Source organism: Lutra lutra, chromosome 10 (assembly GCF_902655055.1).
Source record: "Lutra lutra chromosome 10, mLutLut1.2, whole genome shotgun sequence".
NCBI classification, from domain to species: domain Eukaryota; kingdom Metazoa; phylum Chordata; class Mammalia; order Carnivora; family Mustelidae; genus Lutra; species Lutra lutra.
The window spans coordinates 38,919,765-38,936,353 of record NC_062287.1 but is presented as its reverse complement, the minus strand read 5'-3'; the positions used below and the strand labels follow the sequence as shown (position 1 = coordinate 38,936,353).

At 42.9% G+C, this 16,589-nt stretch overlaps 1 protein-coding gene across 2 annotated transcripts in view; it reads left to right on the top strand.

The window, feature by feature from the left end:
• Positions 1-16,589, top strand: part of FAT3 (FAT atypical cadherin 3) — a 672,146-nt gene that overhangs the window by 590,982 nt on the left and 64,575 nt on the right. The window lies entirely within an intron of this gene.

Sequence of the window (16,589 nt, the reverse complement as noted above, 5' to 3'; positions counted from 1 at the left end):
TGACTGCATGATGGAGTATAAATACAAAAGAGGGCATATAGAGAGCCTCTTGCGTGTGCATTTTAAGAGCTGTAAATCAGAGGACAAGAGAATGATGGGGTGTGTCTGCTATGCTAAACAGGCCTTTCTAGAATTCAGTGTCTTATTACTTAATTCTGAATTGAAAGGAAAATTATTGGACTAATGGAAAAGTAAATACATAATAATTAGTTGAAAACAAGCACAGAACCCGGGGTCTCTGCATATTTCCCCTTTAAGAAATTAGTGGCTGCTTCAAATTATTGCTCTTATCTCATTAACATAATTTTCCAGGCTAAGAACCGACCCTTTAAAAGTCTGCATATTATGTTAAGCTTGGTAAAAAATGGTGAGCAGTAAAAGACTCGTTTGTGATTTATAATTATGGAGTACCTACAGATACTCTTTTCTTTCTCTTTGTAACTGTATTTCAAGTTCCTCCCAAAACAAGGCCCCAAGCACCCAGGTTCATGCATGTCCCTCACCTTGCTCCACCGCGGTCTTGTACAAATACTCTTTTTTAAAGGAACATTAGAAAACATTCTCTGGACTTGTAGGAGGAGACTTCTGGGGGGAAAACATAAATGGAAATTATGCAAATAAATCTTTTAATAATTTAAATTTGAGAATGTGTAGTTGAGCCATAGATGAAATGTTAAGATTGATTTTTTCAATTAAGTTATATTAAAATCCTAATTTTTAAAAATTGAAATTTTTCTACTCATTTCCTTCATGAAGGAGTTGGGTCAGCTCTGTCTCCCAGAGATTGAAGACAGAAGGAGCCTGATTAGTGCAGAGAGTAGCATGACCAGTGGACAGTGGGGGATGTTATGGGCTCCCAGATATGGCTTGTAGTGAAGAACATACAGTTAGCTCCATCCTCCTTTTTACTTCTTCTGAGTCAGCCATCCAGGTTGGGAGTTGGGGCAGAAGGGATGACTAGACTCTCGGCCTTTAGCTGGGAAGAGATGATAAAGCCTTGAAAGGACCAAAACCAGAATAATGATCTCATCAGCACCTGCCTTTGTTCATTTGCACTCATTAGCCAAAGGCTCACGTTCAGCTCTTCAGGTAGACCCTGAGGTTGTGAGCGCTGCTCATATGATAAACTTTCCCCAGCCGTTGTGTCTGTCTCAGAAAAATTCTAGCATAGCAACCTGGTTTCTATTTCTCAGTTTTCGTACAACTCATTGAGCTATAAAAAAATAAAAAAACTGAGACAGCTAAGATGAACAAATGAACACATGAAAATGCAGACTAGGCACCTGACCATGTCTCGGGCACCAGGCTGAGGAAGTGGGTGTGCCGGTCCTGGCCAGAGCTTGCAGGGGGATTCCAACAACGGAGGCATCAGTCTCAGCTCTCATCAAGCCAATCTCCTCTGAGTCCCTGGGTATCAGTGACTGGTGTGGCCTCGGCCATTTTCTTTAGCAGCCCAATCAGAACACTTCCTTTCTCATCTGTCATGACGGACCACAGAGGAGCCTGAGCTGCGTACTGAGATCACCAGCTCATCCAGTGGACAGTTCATCTCGGGGCAAAGTTGAACCTCTGAGCCGAAGCTGAGTTTGCACATTCATCATGAGACTGAATCCAGCCCTCTCGTGTCTTTAGTTTGGCTTAATAGTGTTCTAAAAAGTTTGACTCCATTGTCAATCAACGTCACGAGATTTTTATTCAAAATTCCAGTTTCTGGCATATTATCAAAACAGCAACAGCCCTCAGAAGACTTCAGGTACACAGCTCCACAGTGGCAGGAGCTATAGGAGAAGGAGGGGCCGTCACTCACCCACTCTATTTCCAGCCACTTCGATTAATGTTAATTATTAACATTACTTATAATTAATTATTAATTAATTAATTAATTATAAATTATTTTATGTTACTTCCTTACCGTCTGGGCCTCTTTGGGACAAGAAAATTGCTGATTTAAAAAAAACCTTTATTTTGAAATTGTAAGAGGTTCACAGGTCATTGTCCAAAAAAAAAAAAAATGTACAGAAAGTCACATGTACCTTTCACCCAGCACTTTCCCCCATTGAGGACATCTTGTGTAATGTAGTATACTACCTGATTTGGTGTGTGCGTGTGTGTGTGTGAGTGTGTAGTTCTATACAATTTTATCACTTGTGTGGCTTCATGTAACCACCATCACAGGGTTCCCCCCTGTCACCCCTTGATCACCACACCAACCTCCTCCTGGTGCTTTCTTCCCAATCTCTAACCCCCCAGCAACCACTAATCTCCATACATATAATCTTATTATTTCAAAAACATTATTTAAAAGGAATTATACAGTTTATCATTTTCTGAGATTGGCTTTTTTCATGAAACAAAGATCCATCCCAGTTGCCCATTCCCTTGAGATTTGCTCTAATTGGTTTTTGGTCCGAGGAAAGAACATTGGCTCCATCTGTGTAGATGATGGGACTCTTTGGTTCATGAAACTTCTTTTGTTCATTCTTTTACCTGAAGTTATAAATTACTTCATCACCATTTAGCTACAGCATATACTAAGTCACTGTAAATTACAGAGAAAAGACAAGGGTATATTCCTCTGAAATCTGATTCTATAACTTCATGAATTCAAAGCTCTTATATAGACTTGCTAAACTTTCATAGCCTGATTTTCTAATTTGAAAAAATATTATTACTTTTAGCCAAACACCTCTTTCCTATGCTGAATTCATTATTCATAATACAACCAGACTAATGTTAGAATAATTGCCTACGTTAGGAACAAAATCAAAACAGAGGAGGGCAAGATAAATTCAACACCCATTTTATGAGCTCTAAGAAATAGTATGGCAACTGTCTAGATTTTAACATCAAAGCCTTAGTCTTCCTGTGGAACGGAAATATCCTCAATCCCATAAACTAATGGCATGACTTTATGACCTAACATGCTTAAAAATGTGATCCTTTGAGTAAAGATTAGGGGACCTTTTGTTGTACTACCTCTTTGGGGTTAATATCTCACTATTTAGTCTATCTCATATAGATAGGATTTGTGTCCAGCTTCCTAATTTTGAGAGTTTTCTAAGCTAGCAAAGGAAACATGCAGTGATGAATATCAGAGCTAAAGTCTGTGACCATTTTAGGCAAAGTTATATGAAAATAAAATGTAAACATGCTCTGCAAAATATGCTATAGCTCATGATTTATGGAGAGGACAATTTCCAACATATTTGAGATGCAAGAAGACATATTTTTCCTCTTATGGACCGGGGAGATAAAACAAAGAAATGTTCTAATAAGCAACTCACTTACTTCTTTCTTACCAACTATTTCCTGCAAGGTTTAGAACATCTTTCAGGGATTTCAGAGAAACTTGAGGACTCATAACACACATTACAATTATTTTCCATTTAATTTAACAGAAATTTAGTGAGTAGCTATGCAGAAGACACTACAGAAGGAAACGCAAGATTCTCCAAGATGAGGAATATGCAGTGCCAGGCCTCAGGTCATATGCAGGAATGAAGAACATGAATCAGGAGCACACATACCTTTAACGAAAGGCAGAGCTCCCAGAGTGAATAAGATTTCAACAGGCAGGGGTAGGAAGGCATTAGGAAGACAGGAACCTTGAGGATAAGCTTGTGAAGTTGGAACATGTGGACCCAACTCAATAATTGGGAGAGTATCATGTTAACCGAGATGGAAAGAAGTAAATGAGATGAGAAAAGTCATCTGGGCCTAACTGTGGTGGTTCAAACAGGCCAGGATTATGTACTTAAACCAATCAGTGGAAAAGAGCCACTGAGTACTTCTGAGAAAAGAACTCATCAATTCTAGGTTTGGGAAATGCTAATCTGACAGAAGCCTCTAAAATGAAGGTGAGTTAAGCTCCCAGGAGGGTATTGAAAAAGACCACAAGGGCCAAAATTAGAGTAGTAGCTTTGGGATTTAAAAAGTAGGAGCATGGCCATCACCCAAAGTGACTCTCGTGGCATAGGAGAAAAGGGGGAGGGGTGGTAGGGGAGCAGCCCCGCCCACCAGCACACCAGCAGAGGCCATGGCTGGACCTCTCAGCTAGCCACACCAGTGTACCCACAGCTGTCACAGCCCGGCCACACAGTCCACAAAGGCGACACCCCTGTAGTACCTGATCCTGGACACCAGCAGGGGCCCCCTACATAAGGCCACTTCTTCAAAACTGGGAGACACAGCTGATCCACCTAACACAAAAACAAACACAGAGAGGGGTGCCTGGATGGCTCAGTTGGTTAATCATCTGCCTTCTGCTCGGGTCATGATCTTGGGGTCCTGGGATCAAGCCCCACATCAAGCTCCCTGCTTAGCAGGGAGTTTACTTCTCCCTCTCTCTCTCTGCCTCCACCCTCCTTGCTCATGCTCTTTCTCTCTCTCAAATAAATCTTAAAACAAAAAGAGAGAGAGAGAGAGAAGAGAAGAGAAGGAACACTGAGAGCCAGACAAATGACATGGCAGGGAATATGTTCCAAATGAAAAAATTTTTAAAACCTAGAATTAAAAGAACCAGAAATAAGCAATCTACCTGATAAGGAGTTCAAAGTAATGGTCAAAAAGATCCTCACTGGACTGAAGAGTGGGAAGAACAGAGTGAGAACTTTAACAAAGAAATAGAAAATATAAAAGAGAAACAGTCACAGTTGAAAAATACAGTAACTGAAATGAAAAATAGAGGGAATCAGCAGCAGATTAGATGATGCAAAGGAATGAATTGGTGAGCTACAAGACAGGGTAACAGAAAGCACCCAAACTAAAGAGCCAAAAACAAAGAATTTTAAAGAATGAGGGTAGTTTAAGTGACCTCTGGGACAATATCAAGCATGTTGCATATAACATTTGCATTATAGGGGACTCAGAAGGAGAAGAGACAGAGAAAGCGCTAGAAAACTGATTTGAAAAAATAATAGCTAACAACTTCACTAACCCAGGGAAGGAAACAGACATCCAGGTCCAGGAGGCACAAAAAGCCCCAGCAAGATAAACCCAAAGAGGTTCACACCATGACACATAATAATTAAAACCAGCAGGGAATTTGCTTCAAGGGCTTAAAGAAAAGTGAGAGGAATTCACCAAGAAATGAGAAGAAATGCCTCTCCCAGTGAGGGCTGTGTAGGTGGTGCATTACATTAAGGAATGAATTAACAGAATATACAGAAAGTCTCTCTCAGAGTCTTCCGGAATGATGCCTTTCCCTCTAAAGTGAATGGTTAGGTCCTCATATTAACAGAGTACAGGAAAGAGACAGAAAAAAGGATGATCTTGTGGCAGAACTTTCCTATTTTGACCCAAATGTTTGTATTGCCACAGCCCTCAGAATTCTTAATTTCATCATTCACTATAATAATGTAAACTTGTTGTCCATGTTGGGGGTTCATTTTCTGAGTATTTAATGAGGGAGTTGATATCATGGCTCCTGTGCTGTGCTCTCATGGAGCAGATACCAGAATGAATTTGGTTTTCCTAAGCACCAATCTTGTCAAAGGAACTGAATGGCTGGCCCCGTATCTTGGAGCATTATTATTTGCTCCTTATGAAGGAGCAGAGATTATTTATCAAGTAATGTTCATAAAAATAACCCATGAGGGTTTTTAAACAGAGATCTTTCTAGCCAAACCACATTACGTGGATCTCTCCCATTGTTTTTTTCTCTCTTCTGACTCATCCTAGCCTTGTGTATGTGCCACTTACTGAGAGCCATGAAATGCAATTTGGGAAGAAAAGTCAAGAAAGGAGATAAGTTCTCAGCAAAGTATTGTGGAGTAGGTGCTGGAACTATGACAGAAAAGCACGCTGAGAGCTCTGGGCTAGCAGATTCCTACATCTTCATGGGACAAACTCAAGGGAGTGTCATTCACATCAATCTATAAGGACCTCACTGCATCCTTAGGTTCACATGTTCTTTCCTTGGTGTGTGCAGTAGAGAAAGAAAGAGCTCTCTCTGTCTTCCGCTTCTTATAGACCACGAATCTTATTAAATCAGGACCCCAACCTTATGACCTCATTTAACTTAATATCTCTTAAAAGCCCCATCTCCAGATACAGTCACATCAGGATTAGGACATTAACATATGGATTTTAGGGAGATACAATTCTGTGCATAGCACTCTCTCTCTCTCCTTTGAATGACTCACCTTGGGGAAGAGAGCTATGATATTGAGGCAGATCTGTGAAAAGCCCACATGACAAAAGACTGAATCCCTATTGGCAACTAGATGAGGGAGTTTGAAAGTGGACCCCTACCTCCATTTGAGCCTTCGGATGAAGGTGCAGCCCCACTCAACAGGGAAATGAGAAACCTTGAGCATAGCCAGCCAGCTAAGCCATGCCTGGATCCCTGCCCCCACAGAACTTGTAAGATACTAAATATTTGTTGTTTCATGCTAAGTTGTGAGGTAATTTGACATGGAGCAATAAAGAATGAGCACTTTAATGCAAGTGTATGGGCCTTCTGAATTCTGTCCACATATTCTTAAGAATCCCTTGCCATTGCCATTACCCTCCCACAGGCTCCACTCTGGGAGGAAGAACTGTCGTGCAGGACAGTGGCAATAAAAACAGGGCCCTCCCTCAGGGAAGAGTGGTTCAGCCAAGCTGAGAACTTGTTGCTTTGGTGTGGCATGGTGAATGGTGATACCACAGAATTGGCTGCTCCTTGTCGCTGTTCTCATGGTTTCCTGGATTTTCTCTGGGGCCGTAGGCATCAGACCCTAGCAGATCTTGAGATATTACACTGGGAAAGGCCCTGAAACAAAATTCATTCAAAACCTTTCTAATCCCTAGGAAGAAACTGAGACCCCTAGATAAAGAGACGTATCCAAGATGACTTTCTTAGTGGCAGAAAGGGATCTAAAAGGAGGGTATCCTGACATCTCAGTCCAAGGCTTTTTTCTGTATTCTGGTAATTTCTATCAGATGACTCAAGAGGAATTCAATTCTGATTCAGCCTGTATGCTCTTAAATACCATTTCTCTATGTCTTTCCTAATGCCTTAGAGCTTGTTACCTCTAAGCTGCATAGGTCAGTGATTTAATGTGTTTTTTTTTTTCTTCCCCAAAGCGCTGTTATTCTCTAAAGTATTAAATCTTTGAAAGTGGCTGAAGGACTATTAAAATTTTCATAAAAATTAAATAATCCCCCTAAAGACTTGGAGACATAAGCCATTTCTGGACCATGTTGTGGCTGAAACCCTTTGTCTCTTGGGGATATCAAAAAATATAATGTTATGCTTAAAGCCTGTCTCCAGAGAGTCCCAAATGCTGACACATGTAATCTTATTATGGCCAAAGAGCCACTTATAGTCTCACCTCAGATGGAGAAACTGAGGTTCAAAAAGTTTAGGTACTCCTCTTAAGCCATCTGGTCTACAGAGGGTGGTCCTAAGCAAAGGTTTCCATGGCCCCATAAAGCCCTGAATTCTTGAGCTCCCACCAGCATCAGGATACCTTCTGCAGTCTCTGTGGCTCGATTGTGGACTGTGGCATCCTATCTCCTCCTTGTCACATTTGCCTGTCACTTTGGGAAGCAACATCCTACAGTGGCTTTGGGAGGAGACCGGATGAAATATTCCAGTTCCAGCCTCTACTAACTGTCTCACCTTAAATAAGCTCCCCGGCCCTTTTGAACCCCACTTCCTCCCTGAAAAAATGGGAGATACGAATTCCTTGTTTTCCCACCAGACCATGAGCTCTTGGAGGGCTGGGACACTGCCTTCTGTGTCACCAGCCCTGCCATGGACCAGCCACCCAATACATACCCCATACCTGTCTGCTGAACTGCCAAGTTGTTGGGTGAACCACTTGAGACATTCCAACGTAACTTCTAATTCATGTCGAGTGCATATATGGGTTCCTTCTGCCACTCACAGAGCCTCAACTCCCTTGTGGAGGAAGCCTCAGATGCTGGAAATTAATCTCTCCATCTCCTTTGGGAAGAATGTGAGTGCTTTCTGTCACACGAGGCTTAATTTGGGACCATGAAATGACCCTCAATGCCTAAGAAATTAGGATCCCTTCAGTTGATTAGAGCTCTACAAAAACTACTCCCTCCCAAATTCCAGGATCCAATGCCAGAAGAAAAATAACACACAAGAATCAGACAAACATGTTACAGCCCTGACTGTGCATTAGAATCCCTTTGGGAGTTTCTAAAAATAAACAGCCAAAAATAAACACAAACAGCTGAGTGCTCCATCTCCAAAATCTGATTCAGAAAGTCTGAGAGAGGGCTCGGTAAGCGCTTTTCTTCCTCTTTTTGACTGTGATGCATTCCTGGTTTAGAAGACTTTGCCTTTGTCACATATAAGTTGTTATCATTATTATGTTTTTTAAAAATCCTGTTTCTTCCAGGGGTGCCTGGATGGCTCAGTCAGTTAAGCATCCAACTCTTGATTTCAGCTCAGGGTCATGGGAACATGAAATCAGATCGAGCCCTGTGTCAGGAGCCTGTGCATGGAGCCTGCTTGGAGCCTGCTTGAGACCCTCCCTCTCTCCTTCTCCCTCTGCCCCTCTACCCACCCCCACTTGCAGGCATGCTCTCTCTTTAAAAAAAAAAAAAAAAAAAGAATAAATAACAAAATAAAGTAAAATCCAATTTCTTTCAAACAGGGAATCTAAACCAATGAGATAGCTAATTCCTTCCAGAAAGGAATATATTAATGAAGGGCTTTAGCACCACTCCCTATAGTCAGGGAATTCGGATTTCTACCGTTGATGGTAGTGATTCATTGCCACTTACTCACCCATTCACACAGGACTTCACTCCTGGGTGCCATGAGGTTGGGTAACAGCTTCTGAGCTCCTCCGTGGGTCAATTCTGATCCAGCATGCAGGGATTCAGAGTATGGATTTACAGGAGTGCTGGTGTCCTGGGGAATTTCCACCTACTTCTGGGCATTTTGTGCAGACACCACGGACCCTCTACACCCCCACTTTTCCTGCCTCTTCAGGGTATCTTGAGGCTCAGTGGAGTGTGCTCATCAGCCTTGCATCAGCATACTCACTATCATTTCACCTGTGAAGCCTCCTTGACAGGCCCCATGATGTTGTCTGTCACCTGTGGGGAGCTCCTTAAATAACTTCTCACAGATTACAAAAGGCTCCCCACTCTGACAGCCTCTTCATCCCACTCCTCCAGTCTTCCTTCTCTCTCAGCTAATTCATTCATTCACTTATTCCCAGCTTTCCATTTACTCTAGCTCTGTTTATCATAGCTATGGTAATTTGCTAGTGGTTCTGAAAATAGACAGCTTTAGCTTCTGCCCTTCTAAACTTCCCATTTAACAGTACTGAGCACTTTGCCCTTCTGCGAGCACCCAGTATCATCATTCTTGACTTCACGTGTGTGTGTGCGTCACCGAAATGCCCCTTCTTCTCGACACTTTTCCACTTTGGTACTCCTGACAACTCCTATCTTTCCTTCATGACTCAACTGAATTGTTTTCTTCCTTGGGAAATGTCTATTGGCCGTCCCTCTCCAACAATCAACTAGATTCATGATTGTCTCCTGACAGATGGGAGACATTGAGGGGCTCTGATTCTTCTGTGCACTCCTAGTGTCTACCCTGAGGCAGGAGTTCTGTGAGGATTTATTGGATGGAAGTGATTTATTGGAGAGATGAATGATTGATCCGGTGGTCATACATAACGACCCTCTTTGGAAACATTTTTAGTATTATTGCATAGAACATAGACGTTCTATGCACGAATAAAGTCAGAGTTTCAAGTACTTTGATGAATTCATTTACCCACACTTGACTCTCCTGGGCTTAGGAAAGTGCCAAGCCATAGATGGTTGAGAGGGTTTATGTCTAGATGAATTGCAGCTTTTGAGGTATCATGGAAGGTAGTGTCACTCACCAGCGGAGCTGGCTATGTGGGACTGCAGTCTTTGCAGGTGTATAGGCCCTTTACTTAGAAGGACACCATGTTGGTTTATCACTCTGCTGGGGCTATGCTGAACTTTACAACTTTTTTTAAAACAAGGGGCCTTGCATTTTTATCTTTCATGGAACCTCACAATCATGTTGCCAGTGCTGCCCAGCAGAGCTGGTACCAGCCCAACTGGAGAGTCCCCAGGAAGTCTGTGGTATCGTCAGGATCTCTCCAACCCTGACTGGGGCTGCCTTCTGTCCTTTTTGACGATTTTGGAGATTCCTGACCCCAGAGTTGGTATCTCGCCTGGGGGAATGCTCCAGTGTCAGTCATCACCCAATGAAAAACTTGTAAAAGGCACTTAAAACGGAAATAATCAAGAGAGTCTATTTAAAGTCTAACTTGAAAAGTAACTGCAATTCTATGGACCTCTTAATGGCAACTTTCTTTTATTTTCTATCATCTGAATGCCTATTTTAAAGATATAAAAAAGTGGTCAGTTTGAGCTCTTTTGCTGTAATGGGATTTTACTTGCCTTCCACAAACAAAGGAGATTTGAGGGTAACCATTTTCTACTACTTAATTTAAGGATACAAAATAGTTCAAAACAGTGTATCACTTGAAATAACTCAATAATGAAACCTTGACCAAAAAACATTTTCTAAGTAAAGTCAGTGTATTTAGGAGCACAAGAAAAAAAATGAGGAATGAAAATACCCAGAAAAGAATGCTTACACAATATATAGGTATCCTTTTCTACAAGTACTTCAAATGACGTATGTAGAGAACTGAACTGGCCTGGAAAATAACTCCGAAATTTGACTGCTTTCCAAAATTGGTAATAAATTTTCCATACATGATTTTTATAATAGTCCTTTTACTCGCTAGAAACATGATCTGTGTCCACTATAAAACCTAGAAAGATAGGCAAAAGGAAAAACAAGTCAATTCTAACCACTGTTGCTGTTTGGGTGAAGTCTCTTCCACATTTTTTCTTTACAAAAATGGACCCAAAAACTAGATATTTTTTTTGTAACCTCCTCTTTTCACTGGCTCAGAAACATAGTTCTGTGTCGCTCTATATTCTTTCACACTTTTTTGTGATTGTGTATGTAGTATTCTGTGATATGAATGTACTGTAACTTATTCAGCGAGTCCTCATTCTTGGACAATTGGGTAGTTGCCAATTTTATTCACAAATGCAAATATCCATTTGGCAATAGTTTCTGTATATATCTGTGAACGTTTTATGTACATCTTTAAAGATTTTATTTATTTATTTATTTTAGAGAGAGAGGGTGTGTGTGTGTGCACGTGAGCAAGTACAAGGGAGGGGCAGAGGGAGAGAGAGAAAGAGAGACAGAGAACCTCAAGCTGACTCAACTCCCCACTGAGTGTGGAGCCTGACGCAGGGCTCAGTCTCACGACCCTCAGATCCAAGAGTTGGACGCTTAATCAGCTGAGCCACCCAGTACATTTTTAATACCAAAAATCTTTGCGACTTCTCTCTGATGCAGCCGTTTGGGACTCTTCTGTTCTTTAACACACACACTTCCCAGTGTGTGCCGTGTGCTTCCCACCTCCCTGTGCTGTGTTAGCTCATACTCCTGCTTTGGTCCCCCAGTTGCTCCTTCTGTAATTCAGCGTTCCTTGCTTTCTGACTGTGTGCGGGGCCCTAGACTCAGCACTGAGATACAGAAATCACAAGACACAGTCCCTTTGCCTAAAAGCTACATTAATCAAGTGGGAGAGAGGACATAACTGATGATACTGTAAAAATCCTGTTAAGGGAGCACAGAGAAAGAAGTAACTGGGGAACTAAAGGAAGCTCTCCAGAGGAAACCTTACAGAGAGTATGCAGAATGTTGATAAGAGAAGGAGGGGAAGAGAGTGTTCTGAGTAAAAGGACAAGCATGAGCAGAGGCCTGGAAAGGTAAGTGTGCATGGAGTCTTCAGGGGTAGCCAGGGGAGGCAGCACACAGTGGAAGGGGCAAGAGGTAACACTCAAAGGGTGGGCTGGGGCTGGAGGGCAGAGGATTGGAAAGCCGTCCTCAAACATCTCTACCTCTGACTATAAGAAGTGAGCAGTCAGGGAGCCTGGGTGTCTTAGTCGGTTAAGCATCTGCCTTTGGCTCAGATCATGATCCCGGAACCCTGTAATTGAGCCCTGCATCGGGCTCCCTGCTCAGTGGGGAGCCTGCTTCTCCCTCTCCTCCCTGCTTGTGCTCTCCTTCACAATCTCTCTTTCTCTCTCAAATAAGTAAATAAATTCTGTAAATTTTTAAAAAAGAAGAAAAAAGAGGAAGTGAGCAGTCAGTGACTATCTTGAGCAGCTGAGGCAAAACTGAATGGAGAGTTTTAAGAACTGACCTCTGGTTAAGTTTGGCCACGAGGGGAAAGCCTCTGAGATAGTTTGCCATCAGGAATGATGCCATCAGGAGTCTACAGTCTAAGTAGACTGTACTACTGTCTAAGTGAGACTAGAGAGGAGCGTCACCTGGCAGTGAGACCTGGCCACAGACCATCAAGAGATGTCTCCAAGGCAGAATGAAAAGAACCTGCCATTCCAATTCAGAGGGGAGAAGGACACTGAGAGAAGGCATGCAGGAAACTCTAAACCCTCTAGTTTATTTTACTTTTTTTAAAGATTTTATTTATTTATTTGACAGACAAAAAAGATCACAAGTAGGCAGAGAGGCAGGAGGAAGCAGGCTCCCTGCCAAGCAGAGAGCCCGATTCGGGGCTCGATTGCAGGACCCTGGGATCATGACCTGAGCTGAAGGCAGAGGCTTTAACCCACTGAGCCACCCAGGCACACCATAAACCCTCTCGTTTTAATAATTCCTCATCAATTGTTAAACTACTAGGTTTAGAGATGGTGTCCTTTGGGCTCCCTTTCCCCTCAGAGCTGTACCCAGGCTAGTCAAACAGGTGGCACTTGGCAAAACCTGATGAAATGCAAGGGTCATGTCCAATGTCTGCTGTGAGAAAGACAGAACCCTTGCCCCTCTCAGAAGTAACTACTGTCTTTTAAGGATAAGCCCATCAAAAAAGAATGCAATGACGTACTCAAGAACCAAAGCTTTGTTTATCATTTTTCTTCAAGGGATAATCCTTCTAGCTTAAATAAGAGTGTGCCTTAGTCACCAAGCCTGGGCCATAAAGACTGTGAAAACTAAATATACTTGTGGGATTTCTGGCACTGATGAATAGGCATTAACGAAAGCAGGAAAAGTGCTGGTTCAAAACCAACGTATTAGATTGCCTGCAGTGTGGGATTGGGGGGCTGACCAAAATGGAACGTGAAGGAACTCTCAGGGCTGATTGAAATGTTCTAGATGCCAATGAGAGCCAGGGTTCCATGGGGGTATACATTTGTCAGAATTTATGGCTGGACACTTAAAATGTGTTCCTGTGGCAATACACAAATTACGATGCCTCAGGATAACAATAAAGTTGATGAAAAAAAAAAAAAAAGCGATGAGAACCAAAATTTAGAAGGTTACTAGAGTCTGATTGTTGAGATTGTTTTAGATCATTTCTTCCCCAGATATCTATTCCATTGGAATTCAAATTCCTTTATTAAAAGCCAGTCTAGGGGCGCCTGGGTGGCTCAGTCGTTAAGCGTCTGCCTTCAGCTCAGGTCATGATCCCGGGGTCCTGGGGTGGAGCCCCACATGGGGCTCCCTGCTTGGCGGGAAGCCTGCTTCTCCCTCTCCCACTCCCCCTGCTTGTATTCCCTCTCTCATTGTGTGTGTCTCTCTCTGTCAAATAAATAAATAGCATCTTTTTTAAAAAGCCAGTTTATAAGAATTGAGCAGAGCCCCCATTTTTACTGGACTTCCTAAAGACCAGATGCTGTGCATTTTGCTGGGGGTATGAATGTCACAGACAAGGTCCTGACAGAGTCATAACAGCCTCCTACCGAAAACCCCAAAGCAAGCATGACAGGGCTCTTGCAGTTCCCTTAAGCTTAGAGAGCTTGATGTTAGAAGGGAGGGTAGAAAACATTTTTTCCACGTTACAACAATCTCAGTGTACCTGCTGTGTCGCCATTCACTTTTGGTGCTGATTCTAACACCTTTAACAATCTCAAACATAAAGCTGAGTTCTTCTGACACTGGGTTAGATCCCTGGGAATGATCCTACAGTGAGCGTTATTTCTCCCTGAAGTGATAAAGCCTTGCTCAAAGCCGTATATGTGAACTCTGAACCCTTAACTGCATGGTAAGTATGGCTGTGCTAAGTTTTCTTCCCATCCAGAATATTCCAGTAGCTCCTCATGATGAGGCTTACTTTGTACTTCAGTGATGAAGCCCACGTATGCCCATGCCTGCAACTTAATGAGCACTTTAAGAGTGGGGGATGATCTTTTGGAAATATAAACGAAACTAGCTCTCTTGGTTTAATCTGGACATGAAACATGGTCTAGAAGGTCGTCCTGGGCCTCAACTGACCTGGGTTCTGTCATTTTAAAAATGAAGAGACCTGAGACCCAGGGAAGAAGTTAAGTGACCTGTCCAAGTACGCTTGGGTAGTTTGGGCAAACCATGGGCCAGAGGCAAGATCTCCTTCCAGAACTGGACCCCTTTATCTGAAAGCATTCACAACTTTGACTTTTATGTGCTGTTCCATGCCCTAAAGATCTATCATTCCATTTGGCTGAGTTGAGAGGAACCTAACCATCATTTAGAAATCTTCCAAGGAAGGGAATATAGATGCCATTGGCCACCCCTACCCCCGAGCCCCCAACACACACACAGTCTCACAGCATTCCCAGACTGGGAATTTTTAGAGGCTCTTTCTTCTCTCCAAGCCCACTCCACAAAATGCCACTGCCTCTGACTTCCTTTGAGCAAATCGGGATTTTAATCACTCTCTTTTTACTTGATTTTTATCCTCTGAAGACCTGCCTGCTCCGTTTGCCACAGTTAAGGCGAAGAAACTTCACTTACAATGAAAGGCGTACTTCTCTCAGTAGCCTGTCATTTCAGCATTTTGAGAAGCTAAGTAGCTCCGTCCTCATTAAATTAGGCTCAAATTGGAGAAGAGAATTACATACTTAAAAACACAGACACAAAATGATGGATTAATGTTATACCTTAATATAATACATGGTGTCATGTAGTAAGAGCATTAGACCAATTAGCAAGCAAGTTTTCTACTCGGGTTCATCTTTTCTGCTGGGGAACATAGCAAAGGGATGGTGATTTGAAGGATGGCATTTATCATACGCCCTTGGGTAGAAAGTTACCTCTTTAGTGACATGACCTTCATTCATTTAGCAAAGATAGCTCCCATCACATGGTAACACAGCAAAGATCCAAGTACTATGCCTCCAAATTGACATTTACCTGTCTGACTTTATTTCCAGAAATCATTGAAATCCATTGCAATTGTGTCCAAATGGGAATTTTAATATATTCCAAAATTACATTCTGCTCATTTCTTGAGAGCTACCAAATCATAAGTGATACCATTAAGCAGGTTTGTTGGTTTGAGGTGTTTTTTTCCCCTCCCCCTTTTCTGGTCTCGCTTCCGTATCAGTCTGATTGGTAACAGAAAGGAGAAGGAAACAATAAATCTCCCAGTTCCTCCTGGTGTGAATGCCCAAGGTAGTGTCAGAAGCAAAATGTATGGGAAGTGAGGGGAGTTTGGGTCAGCAGCTTGATGGGGGTGGGGGGAGGGAAAGGGATGGTTTTCTGCTGTGGTAAAGCAGAAAAAAACCCGTCACCGAATTTAAATTAACAGAATCTGCCTGGAGGGGAGCCGTGGTCTTTGTGTGCTGATTAATGTCAGCCATGTAAATGGAGCTCCAACAACACGGCTCTCCGGCTATCCCGCTGAGCAGGAAGCTCAGAGAACACAGCATCTCCTGCTTGGGGATGGGAGCAAAGCCCGGCTCCTCTGAAAAGGGCTGGAAGAGAAGCAGCAGACGGGGAACATATGTGATAATTTTAATTAGATTTCAGCTGTCTGTCCCAGTGAAGGAAACCTAAGGCAGCCATGAGAGGCACCTTCCCTTCAGGCCTTGCTGCCACAGGGAGCAGCCGTGTGTGGCTCCAACCCCCTCCTCTCCTCACTCAGCTCGTCCTGAGTGCCCCTGCTGTCAGAACAGCAAGTCACAAATTCCCTTCTTCCTGGACAATCTCCAGGCCTGAAGGGGCATCATGTCTGGGAGCAGATCTCTGGAAATCCTCAAGGGGCTTTGCCTAGGGAACCCAGGACTTTGTCCCTTGTGCTTACCTAAACATGCTAGTGGCAGCGGGCAAATCCGTCAGTCCTTGGTCTATGCCTCAGAGAAGTGGGTCTTGTAGTTGTCAGCAGATGCTCAGATGAAAGACCCTGCATGAATTTCCTGCTCCATCTCGTCGTTGGTAAGAGCCGTTGGTCTTCCAGATGCTGGGCATGGAAGTCAGATCCACAGGCCGCATGTGGTTGAAAAGCCGTGTGGTATATTTATGTCCATCGCTGATGTGTTTCCATAAATCTGTGCTTGTGACTTTGAGAAGTTTCCTGAGAGCAGCTAATCAGTCCAGGCCACCTCTGGGTCACATAACCTGCTCTGACACCCAGGCAGCATTCTTGGAACCCTGGGTATATTCACCCCCAGAATCATTGAAGAATTTAAACTTGGAGCCACCCCGCAAAGGGTCAGAAAACATCCCTGAAACCTCTGCTCTGGGGCTTTATGTCAAGGGGCAGCAA